At 36.0% G+C, this 10,137-nt stretch overlaps 1 long non-coding RNA gene and 1 pseudogene across 1 annotated transcript; both read left to right on the top strand.

Annotated features, from left to right (window-relative positions):
- The first annotated feature begins 3,533 nt into the window (after positions 1–3,533).
- On the top strand, positions 3,534–4,443 carry LOC141594156 (uncharacterized). The gene is made up of 2 exons (XR_012522026.1): positions 3,534–3,646; positions 3,799–4,443. It is a non-coding gene; the product is annotated as an uncharacterized LOC141594156 (long non-coding RNA).
- Positions 4,444–8,116: 3,673 nt separating this feature from the next.
- On the top strand, positions 8,117–9,706 carry LOC141594744 (uncharacterized; annotated as a pseudogene).
- Positions 9,707–10,137: the final 431 nt, after the last annotated feature.

The raw sequence follows: 10,137 nt of genomic DNA on the forward strand, positions 1-10,137 counted from the left end.
TCATCTTATTCTTTACACTATTGTGATCAGCGTATCGGGGGTAAGTTCCTTGTATAATTTATGTTGGGTTTCGTGGAGTTTCTTTAAAACCCTAATTGGGTATTGTTGGGAGGTTTTTGGCTGTTTTGTATAGTTGTGGTGGTAATTGTATATATGCATGTTATAGGAAGATGATTCGTATAAGAGACTTTCTGATTAGCTGCTAGATCGTCTGTTGGTGATTGCTATTTTAGGTAGGGTTTCCACTCAGTATTGGTTGTTGTTGTTGTTGTTGTTGTTGTTGTTGTTGTTGTTGTTGTTGTTGTTGTTGTTGTTGTTGTTGTTGTTGTTGTTGTTGTTGTTGTTGTTGTTGTTGTTGTTGTTGTTGTATCTCTTATCGATATTGGATTGGTTTTGGTGATTGTTGATAGTATATTGTTGATTGGTTGCGTAACTGTCTGTGATCTTCGGGATGCATCCCTGGCTGAGTGGAGTCACTTGCGGGAGTGGCTTCACGCTCTTGATTCGCCTTCTGTGGAACCCGCCACAGAAGGGATGTGCATATTAATGAACATGGGTTTATCGCTCGGAGGATATGAGCAGGGCTTAGGTGGGAACGGCTACGGTCCCCCACTGGCAGCGAGGAGTACCTGTTGCGATGGGTACTCTGGTAGAGCTACACACTTTAGTGTGTAGTCAGGTGTGTGGTGATGTGACGGAGTTTGGAGATTGTTTGATTGTATTATCGTTTCGTTGCAGCTGTGTATTTTATATAATCAGTAATGACCCCGTTTAAATGTTTTAAAAACTGTGGTGATCCATCGGGGATGGTGAGCAGTTATTGAGAAGATATGATGGCTTATGCGAGGGATAGCTGGGATGGCGTCGTCACATGTTGTAGAGTCTTTCGCTGTGTCATGAACTAGTTGTTTAATCGTTTGGATATTGAGAACTTTGTATTCTTTTTATCAGTTTTGGATTTGAGTTGTATCACTTAAACTTTATTACTATTTGAGTACGTTTCTTTATTGTCCATTTGGTTATCATTGTCTCGGGTAACCGAGATGGTAGCATTCTTATACCTTAAGTGATCCTGGTAAGGCACTTGGAGTATGGGGGTATTACACATGGGGGCGAAGACCATCTCTCGGCAATGGCTCTACAATCAATACCAATGATACCAATAATACCAAGTCACCACAATACTATCACAATAGGAAATCATACAAGCACCACATCACTGAACAACAATCGTCTAAAGGACTGGGGTGGGGAAACCCTACCTTATTCGTAAATTCCAAAAGACAATAATCACGCAAGCTAGAACTGCTCTTCTACGAAATCGTCACCTAACAATGATAACCAAACAATACTATTCACAACCAACATTAGTCCATCTCAATCACCCAATCTACCCAAATTAGGGTTTGTATAAACCCCTAATGATAACCATAAACTGATTAAGAAATTACTAGTGACTTACCAAATTAATCAACGCAGAAAATGAGATGCAAGAACTCACAATCTATCGATCTAGGCTTAAGAATTGATGAAGATGATTAGGGGAGTAATAAACGTAGTTTATGTTTGTAAAAATGTTTTAAAAATTGATTAAGCGAATATATACCCTTCGAATCAATTTAATCAAAACTGTTGAAATATAACCCGTCAGACCGGATACTCGATCGAGTACCTGACATACTCAACCGGGTACGCCCTACTCGACCAAGGTAATCGGGTACTCGGCCGAGTGTATCCAAGACAATAGCCTATCTAAAAACACTTGATGCTCCACTCGATCGAGTACAGCCTACTCGACCGAGTTTACTATGCCCAGAAATATGTGGTATTACAGGGGAAGGGACCATTTGTGTTATTCTTGAGTGATAAGTGGATAATAGATTATGTGGATGATACAATTATTCTTAATATAGAAATATAACAAATGAATGGGACACTCATACATAGAATAGTTAAACAAATAACCTAAATGAAGGGGATACGGTTTTGGAAATAGTTTAGATTAGAGCAATTAGCAAGACGACATTAAGCTTATGTGGATGCTTGTTGAGTTTTTAAAGTTATTTATTTTAGTTTTTTTATGTCAAAATTAACATCCTCAATAAAAAAATTTGAGTTTAATATTTATATAACAAACCTCAGATTCTTTATGATAAAGTTCGTAAAATGTACTTAAGCTCAGATAATATTCTCCATGTACCTAAACATTTGTTTATCTCTGGCTTTGGCATAAAAACCAAGGAAAGAAGAAAGAGTCAATTTTTAGATGATAAGTGGATCAAATTGAGTGTGGAGGATCAAAATGTCTATCATAAGCATTGCTAAAATCAAACGTAAACAATTAGCTAAGATAACTCAAAAATAAATGACCGGGACTGAAAGAATATTATAAAGCTCAAGAACTATATAACAATTATAATATACCGTTGGTTGTATAGTCTAGTTTTTGGTAGACCTAGCAAAAGCAACCCGACCTGAGACTCGAAATTGACCCGAACTACATCACTCGAATGTGACCCGAAACCCGAATTGACTTGACCGAACATGGTCCGAACATGGTCCGAACTTTCTTGACCCGTAACTAACCCGACCTAAAAATGGCCCGATCCGAAACCACTAAACCCGAAAATGACCCGATAAAACATAACTCTAATTGAACCGAAAAGACTTGAAATAGCCTTTTTTCTCCTTTTCCGTGACCCAAAAATGACCGGGGCCCGAAACAGACTCGACCAACAAATCCGAAACAGACCCGAAATCCAAAATGACCTACTCGATCCGGATTAACCCGAAATCAACGAGAGACCCGAACCAAACCCGATTGACCCGTTTGCCTGGTTTAGTTTCTGTGACCAATGTGTTATTAACAACTAGAGAGTAGAGACCTGGCGAACGGGCCAGTCGGGTTCCTCATTTTTTCGGGTTAAGTCAAGTCATTTCGTGTTTCGGGCCTGTTTCAATATGTTGACTGGGTCATTTTTTAGTCAAACGGGTCGGGTCATTTCAAGTCAATGATTACGAGAGAAAACCTCATCAAGTCATTTTGGGTCAATTAGATTTATGTTTTGTCGGGCCATTTTCGGGTTGGGTGATTTCGGATCAGGTCATTCTCCAGTTATAGGTCAAGAAAGTCAGACTTATTTTCAGTCCGGTTCGGTCGAATTTTGGCCTTTTGAACCTCATTCGAAAACCGTACAACGGGTCAATTTCAAATATCGGGTTAATCGAGTCGGTTTGATCTTTCCATATTTACTAACAACTCATTCAATTTAAAGCAATATTTACAACACAAAACCTCACTTTTGGGCCGGTTCGGTCAGGTTGTCTTGCAATTGAGATCACCTGTCCCACTATTATGTCCCATTTTGTGTCCCACTACCTTAAAATCCTGACACATCACACATAAGATAATAAAAATGGTAATAATATATATCAAGTGGTTTATGTGTCAAGAGGAGAAGTGATGGGACACAAGATGGGATTTGAAATGGGACAGAGGATCTGCACTGGTTATCCGGACCGAAACCAAAACCAAAACCTTCTCTATCGTCCTATTAACTCATAACCTTCTATATTTGCAGCACAACCAGTCAATCATCACTAAATTTACGCTAGACATTCTCTCAAACTTTTGCAAAATTCCAAGGTATGTATAATTCTGTAATTACTTCATTTAATTTAATTCACAGTTTATTTTTAATTTATTTATGCTGTTTGATTTACCCAAATCCCCAAAACCTTCACTTGGGTTTAATCAATTTACTAATTTTAACCCTTTCCCTTTCCCTCACCATTCAGATCACTAACATACCATGGCCGGTCGATTTCGCATTGCCGGATTCAACGTAATGGTTACGGGTGGCGGTCCCACCAAAGGAGTTGCCACCGTACGGGTCCACCCGGACGACTTCGAGGCCGCCAAGAAGGTGTTCAGCCCAAGTGGGTTGGAGGCTGCCTTATCGACTACTGAAGCTGCCCCCACGGTCACCCCTGACCGCCTTCTCTTCCTCGCTAAGAAAATTCATGAAAAAGCCCTCTCAAATCAGAAGTTGCTGAGGAAGATTATCGGCAATTCCAAGCCTGCTTCACCTGTTGATTCTAAGATTGAAAACGGAGAATAGGACTTTGGTTCCGTCTTTGATTGCATCTTTGATATTTCGGCTAATAGTAGTATTCCCTAATTTAGATTGTCTATGTTTTCTTTTGAATTATGGTGGATGATGCTGTAGTTTGATATTTCTAGATTAAATAATGTATAAATGTATGGTTGTTCTAATCGCTTGCGTCTTTGTACTAGATACACTTCTAATCGTAGACAGTGGTGATTGTGGTGATTGATGATTAGTTTGATACTGCAGACTATGACTGCAAAATATTATTCTGTGTCGGAACATGAATGCAGGTGGTATGCGGTATTTAGCTTAATTAAATTTCTTTTGTTTACGCCTCAGACTTTTTGAAATTAGAAAATTGTTTATGACGGATTATTCGTCTGTTTCTTAAGTTAACTATTTCTATTAGTCAAGTATTTAGTAATGCTGGCATAGAGTAGCATTGGTCTGGCAGCTTTTGCGAACCAAATGCTACGCGTGTGTTTGAAAAAGAAGAGAATTGGGGTTAGTTCAGGCAGGAATTGTCTTTCGCCAGCAGCTAGTGCCTGGTACTACTGCTGGTACTACTGCTCGCAGGTGTTGCAGCTGCCAGCTGGTTCCAAGCGACCAGCCTGGTCAGTTTTCTGCTTGGTTGTTGTGGAAGGTAGTATGCTTAAGATCCGCATCAGTGCCTGGTACTACTGCTCTCGGGTATATGTTTTTTTGTTTATTCCTCTTTTAATTTGGAAAAAAATGCAACAGTTGATTCTTTTACTCGAAGATTCTCCCTCATGGACGTTGCAGCTATAACTTGATTGAGGTGCTGAAGATCAACATCTTCCTCTTTTAAATCATACTTGTTGGAATTATATACAGTATATGTTTTTTTTTTCTTCCATAGATAATGACCTACCTTGCGTGCACATCCCTACCAATGCTCGTGATATTCGATATCCGGTGCTGTCTATCTTCACTGTTTCTCTACAGTCCGTATGATGCATCCTATCTTTTTGCTTTTATACGCAAGACTGATTCTCAAACTATGCAGGCTGTTGGGCGGGGAAACTCTTGCTGCAAAATTTCCCCTTCCAATATGCGCAGCATCATCTCAGTGGCTGCAACGCGGAATATAACTAATACAAAGACAGTGTAAGTTGCATGCAATATCCTGCATTGTGCTTGTAATATACTGAAAATTTCTTGCTTTGCAGATTCATCACTTAGCTGTTAATGCTCTTTTGAATGAACAGCAGTCTTAACTTTGTGATGGTTGTACTGCAAATAGAGAAGTTATGAGTTGATTAGACGGTCGGTGTTTAGGAACGGAGTCAAATCCAATCTCCATGTTTAGGCTTAATCACATGACATGAATGATTAATCTCCATGTTTTCATTAGGTCTCTAATTTGCCAAAATGTCCTCGGCGCATAATAGACTTGGTACAGATCGCTTGTATTGATTTTCAGCCGGATACTAGTTAAAATCCTAACACGAAATAACAAACTGAATTCAATTCATCATCACTGTAGCCACAATATTTCTTCAATCGCTTAAGGCGGGACGCTGAAATCCCTGGGCTATGGGAATCCTTGATACCCTACAGAAATCAAAGATAATAGTCAGAAAAACAACAGGACACACAAGATCAGTCCTACAAATACAAAGTCTGTAATCTGTCTCTTAGAATTAAGGTTGGTACCTTTTAAGTATCTGTTCAAGAGGTCATTACATGGCTCATAACCTTTGCCAGGGTGGTAATAATAAGTCCATCCGACATCTTGGTATTCCTCAGGCGAACTCTCTTTCTGGAGCAGATCAAGTGCTTTTTTGAAGGAAACTTCGTATACTTGCTTTCCTACTAGGCGTCCCACAAGCTCATCTGCATCACGCAGTCCTCGTGCTATCGCTACTTGATCCAGGGCAATTATCATACCTAATAACGACCTCTTGAATAAGGCATTGTATAACGACAATGATCAACTAGGGTGAAAATGAGTATTGAACTCAATCGTTTGAAACTCCATGTAATAGAAAAACTCACTCTAACGGGTTAGAGAACCTTTTGAACTTGTTATTAGACCGTCCTGCATCCCGTTTGCATGTTCTAACACACATGATTATGTTTAGCCAACCGTAAAGCCCTGTTCTTTTGGACTTAAAGTTGCTGAACTTAACTTAATTTTTCTGAACTTAACTTAATTTTGCTGAACTTAACTTATTTTTGCTAAACTTTTCTGAACTTAATTTTTCTGAACTTCTAAACTTAATTTTGCTGAATTTTGCTGAACTTAACTTATAATAGCTTAACTTTTCTAAATTAAAATAATCTTACTTAAATTAACTTAATTTAATTTCACTTAATACTACTACTACTACTACTACTACTACTAATAATAATAATAATAATAATAATAATAATAATAATAATTCCCTTCAAAAAAAAATATTTAATAATAATAATAATATTTAATAATAATAATAATAATAATAATAATAATAATAATAAAGAAATATAACTAAAAACACAAATAAAGATTATAAAATACTTTATTTATATAAGTTAATATTTTCGTATACATTACCTAATACATAAAAATAAAAAGTAAATCACATTACTTTTTTTTTCCTTTCTAATCATCTAGTTCCATATTATCATCTTCCTCGTCACTTTCTTCATCTTCATTTGAGCTCACCCCGTCAAATCCATTGTTTCGCCAAATGTTCTTGACTATGTTATTTCGCACCTTGTACATAGCTTTTTTCCGCTTCTTATCAAACATGCCTAAATCTTTTGTCCCTAGAACGTTCACATGTTGTATAACAGGTATCCCATGAGTGTGCATCCGTATAAAATTATGAAGCGTGAAATTAGAAACAATAATGGACATTTGATATTTAAGTGACATTTGAGGCATAACTTTTAACACCTTCCACCTTTTATTCAATTGACCAAATGCCATTTCAACTTTTATTCTCAATGACGAATGTCGGTAATTAAAATGCTCTAACATACCTTCGGGGGATAGGTAAGAATTCGGCTTTAAATAAATGTTTTTTTTTTTTGAAAAAATTATATAGAATAATAATTAATCTCGGATTGTTTATACAACTGATTTGAACGAAAATTGTATCTATTTTTTAAAACTCGTCAATATTATGAAACTTATTATTCTGCTTTACTTTTCTGAACTTAATTTTCTTTGAACTTTTTCGAACTTAATTTTTTGAACTTTTTCGAACTTAATTTTGCTGAACTTAACTTAACTTAATTTTGCTGAACTTAACTTAATTTTGCTGAACTTAACTTATAGAGAGTGACTTTAAGTCCAAAAGAACAGGGCCTAACACCACCACAAATTTTTATTTTCCGAAGCAAAATTCAGGAATAGAGGTATTAAAAAGCAAAATTAAGGAATTAATTAATTAATGCAAATGTAAATAGAATCGAAAGGGTTGAGGTATGACCTCTCATGAAGCGGGGTAACTTAACGCCACCGCCACCACCACTACCACTGCCACCACGACCTCCTTTATCCATAATTGATTAATTTCAATTTTTTTCAAAGTATCAAATTTGTTTGTGTAAAGATGTACAAGTTTCATAATATTGACGAGTTTAGTTCAGCAAAATTAAGTTTAGTTCAGCAAAATTAAGTTTAGTTCAAAAAAGTTCAGTTCCTATAAGTTAATTTAAGTTCAGCAAAATTAAGTTCAGAAAAGTTCAGCAAAATTAAGTTCAGAAAAGTTCAGCAAAATTACAAGTTTCATAATATTGACGAGTTTTAAAAAAAAGATACGATTTTCGTTCAAATCGATTGCATAAATAGTCCGAAATTAATTATTATTCTATATTTTTTTTTAAAAAAAAAAGGTATTTATTTCAACCCCAAATTCTTACCTATCCCCTAACCCACCCATTAAAACCACACAAAGGCATCAAAACTCCGTAATTTTAATCACCTAAGTATAAACAATGGCATTTGGTCAATTGAAAAAAGGTGGAAGGTGTTAAAAGTTATGCCTAAAATGTCACCTAAGTATCAAATGTCCATTATTGTTTCTACTTTTACACTTCATAATTTTATACGGATGCACACTCTTGGGAAACATGTTATACAACATGAGAACGTTCTAGGGACAACAGATTCAGGCATGTTTGATAAAAAGCGGAAAACAGTTATGTACAAGGTGCGAAATAACATAGTCAAAAACATTTGGCGAGGCAATGGATTTGACGGGGTCAGCTCAAATGAAGATGAAGAAAGTGACGAGGAAGATGATAATATGGAACTAGATGATTAGAAAAAAAAAAGTAATATGTGATTTACTTTTTATTTTTATGTATTACGTAATGTGTACGGACATATTAATTTATTTAAATAAAATATTTTATTATTTTTACTTGTATTTTAAGTTATATTTCTTTCTTTAATTATTATTATTATTTGTAATAGTATTAGTATTAAGTGAAATTAAATTAAGTTAATTTAAGTAAGATTCTTTTAAGAGTAAATTATCAATTACACCCACGTCAAATGCACTTTTTTACATTTACTCCCACGTCAAATTTTTTTTTAATTTACACCCAAGTTAATAGCTCAGGTTAGAAATTGCACCCCAACCCATTTTCAGGTGAAAAACTATGTGAAATGACAAAATTGCCCCCGCGTGCTTCTAACTCTGAATCAACCTGTGAGTGACTCTTCATTTTACTTCCCCCTCTCACATTTTACCTTAATTTCATCCCAATATTTCCCCCAAATCTTTCCCTTTCAAATTCCCCAAATTTTCGCATAAATCCCAACTAAATCTTAATTATAATCATTGTACCGCTTGTTTTTTGGGGGCGGTTCTCCTGGCTATTTTGATGCGGATTATAATCATTGTACTAAATGCGTATGTTCTTATGGATGGTTTGACAAAATCAAGCCACTTCTGACAGGCACAAAAAGTAGTAATCAAATCCTATTTTGATATTAATGGTTGAATTATTAGACGGGAATGCTCCGAAGGAACATGAAAACCGAGGACAAAAGGGATGCCAAATTTGCTGCATTTCCTATGAAACACAAAGGCGTCGTGTGTATTTGTATTGGGTATTCTTTCCTGTTTGCACATGTTTGGTTAAATTGAATTGGAAAGTGAACAACTAACCTTCATGAGGAATGAATTACCTTAAGAATAATCTTGGTTTGGGTTTGTATTTCTGGGTTTGGGTTTGAAATTTCTGGGTTTATAGGGTTTAATTAGGAGTTGACAGTTACCAGCCACGGGGATACGGGTAGTGGTGAGGAGGAGAAGATTCCTACTCAAAAGAGAAGAGGAAGGCCACTAAAGCCACTGAAGGACAAGATCATTGATGATGATGCAAGCAAAATGGAAGAAGACGATAGTGACAGTAAGGATCCAGGTATCACAAATGTCTTAGAGAACAATAAGAAGCGAAGACGGAACTCTCCAGCAAAAGAAAAGCAGAATCCAGTGAAGGAAGAAAATGACAGTGGAGTGACATTAGTTCCTGAAGTGTCCACCAAGCCAAACGGGTTTCGCCATATAGGTAGCCGAAGGAAAAACAAGCCTCGTTGAGCAGCTGAAGTTGGGGTTGAATGCTGGTAACAAAACAAGCAATTGCAGAAGGTTAATGAAGAAAGGCAGAAGGGCAAAATCGTCCTAAAAAATATGTTTTTACCCAGAAAATTTGAAAATTGACGGAAATTTGGCCGGATTCCGATATTGGGTGCAATTTCTAACTGAGCTATTAACTTGGGTGTAATTTAATAAAAAAATTTGACGTGGGAGTAAATGTAAAAATGTGTATTTGACGTGGGTGTAATTGATAATTTACTCTTCTTTTAATTCAGAAAAGTTAAGCTATTATAAGTTAAGTTCAGCAAAATTAAGTTTAGCAAAATTAAGTTCAGAAAAGTTCAGCAAAATTAAGTTCAGAAAAGTTCAGCAAAAATATGTTAAGTTCAGCAAAATTAAGTTAAGTTCAGAAAAATTAAGTTAAGTTCAGCAACTTTAAGTCCAAAAGAACAGAGCATAAG

This window comes from Silene latifolia, chromosome 8 (assembly GCF_048544455.1).
Source record: "Silene latifolia isolate original U9 population chromosome 8, ASM4854445v1, whole genome shotgun sequence".
Taxonomy (NCBI): Eukaryota; Viridiplantae; Streptophyta; class Magnoliopsida; order Caryophyllales; family Caryophyllaceae; genus Silene; species Silene latifolia.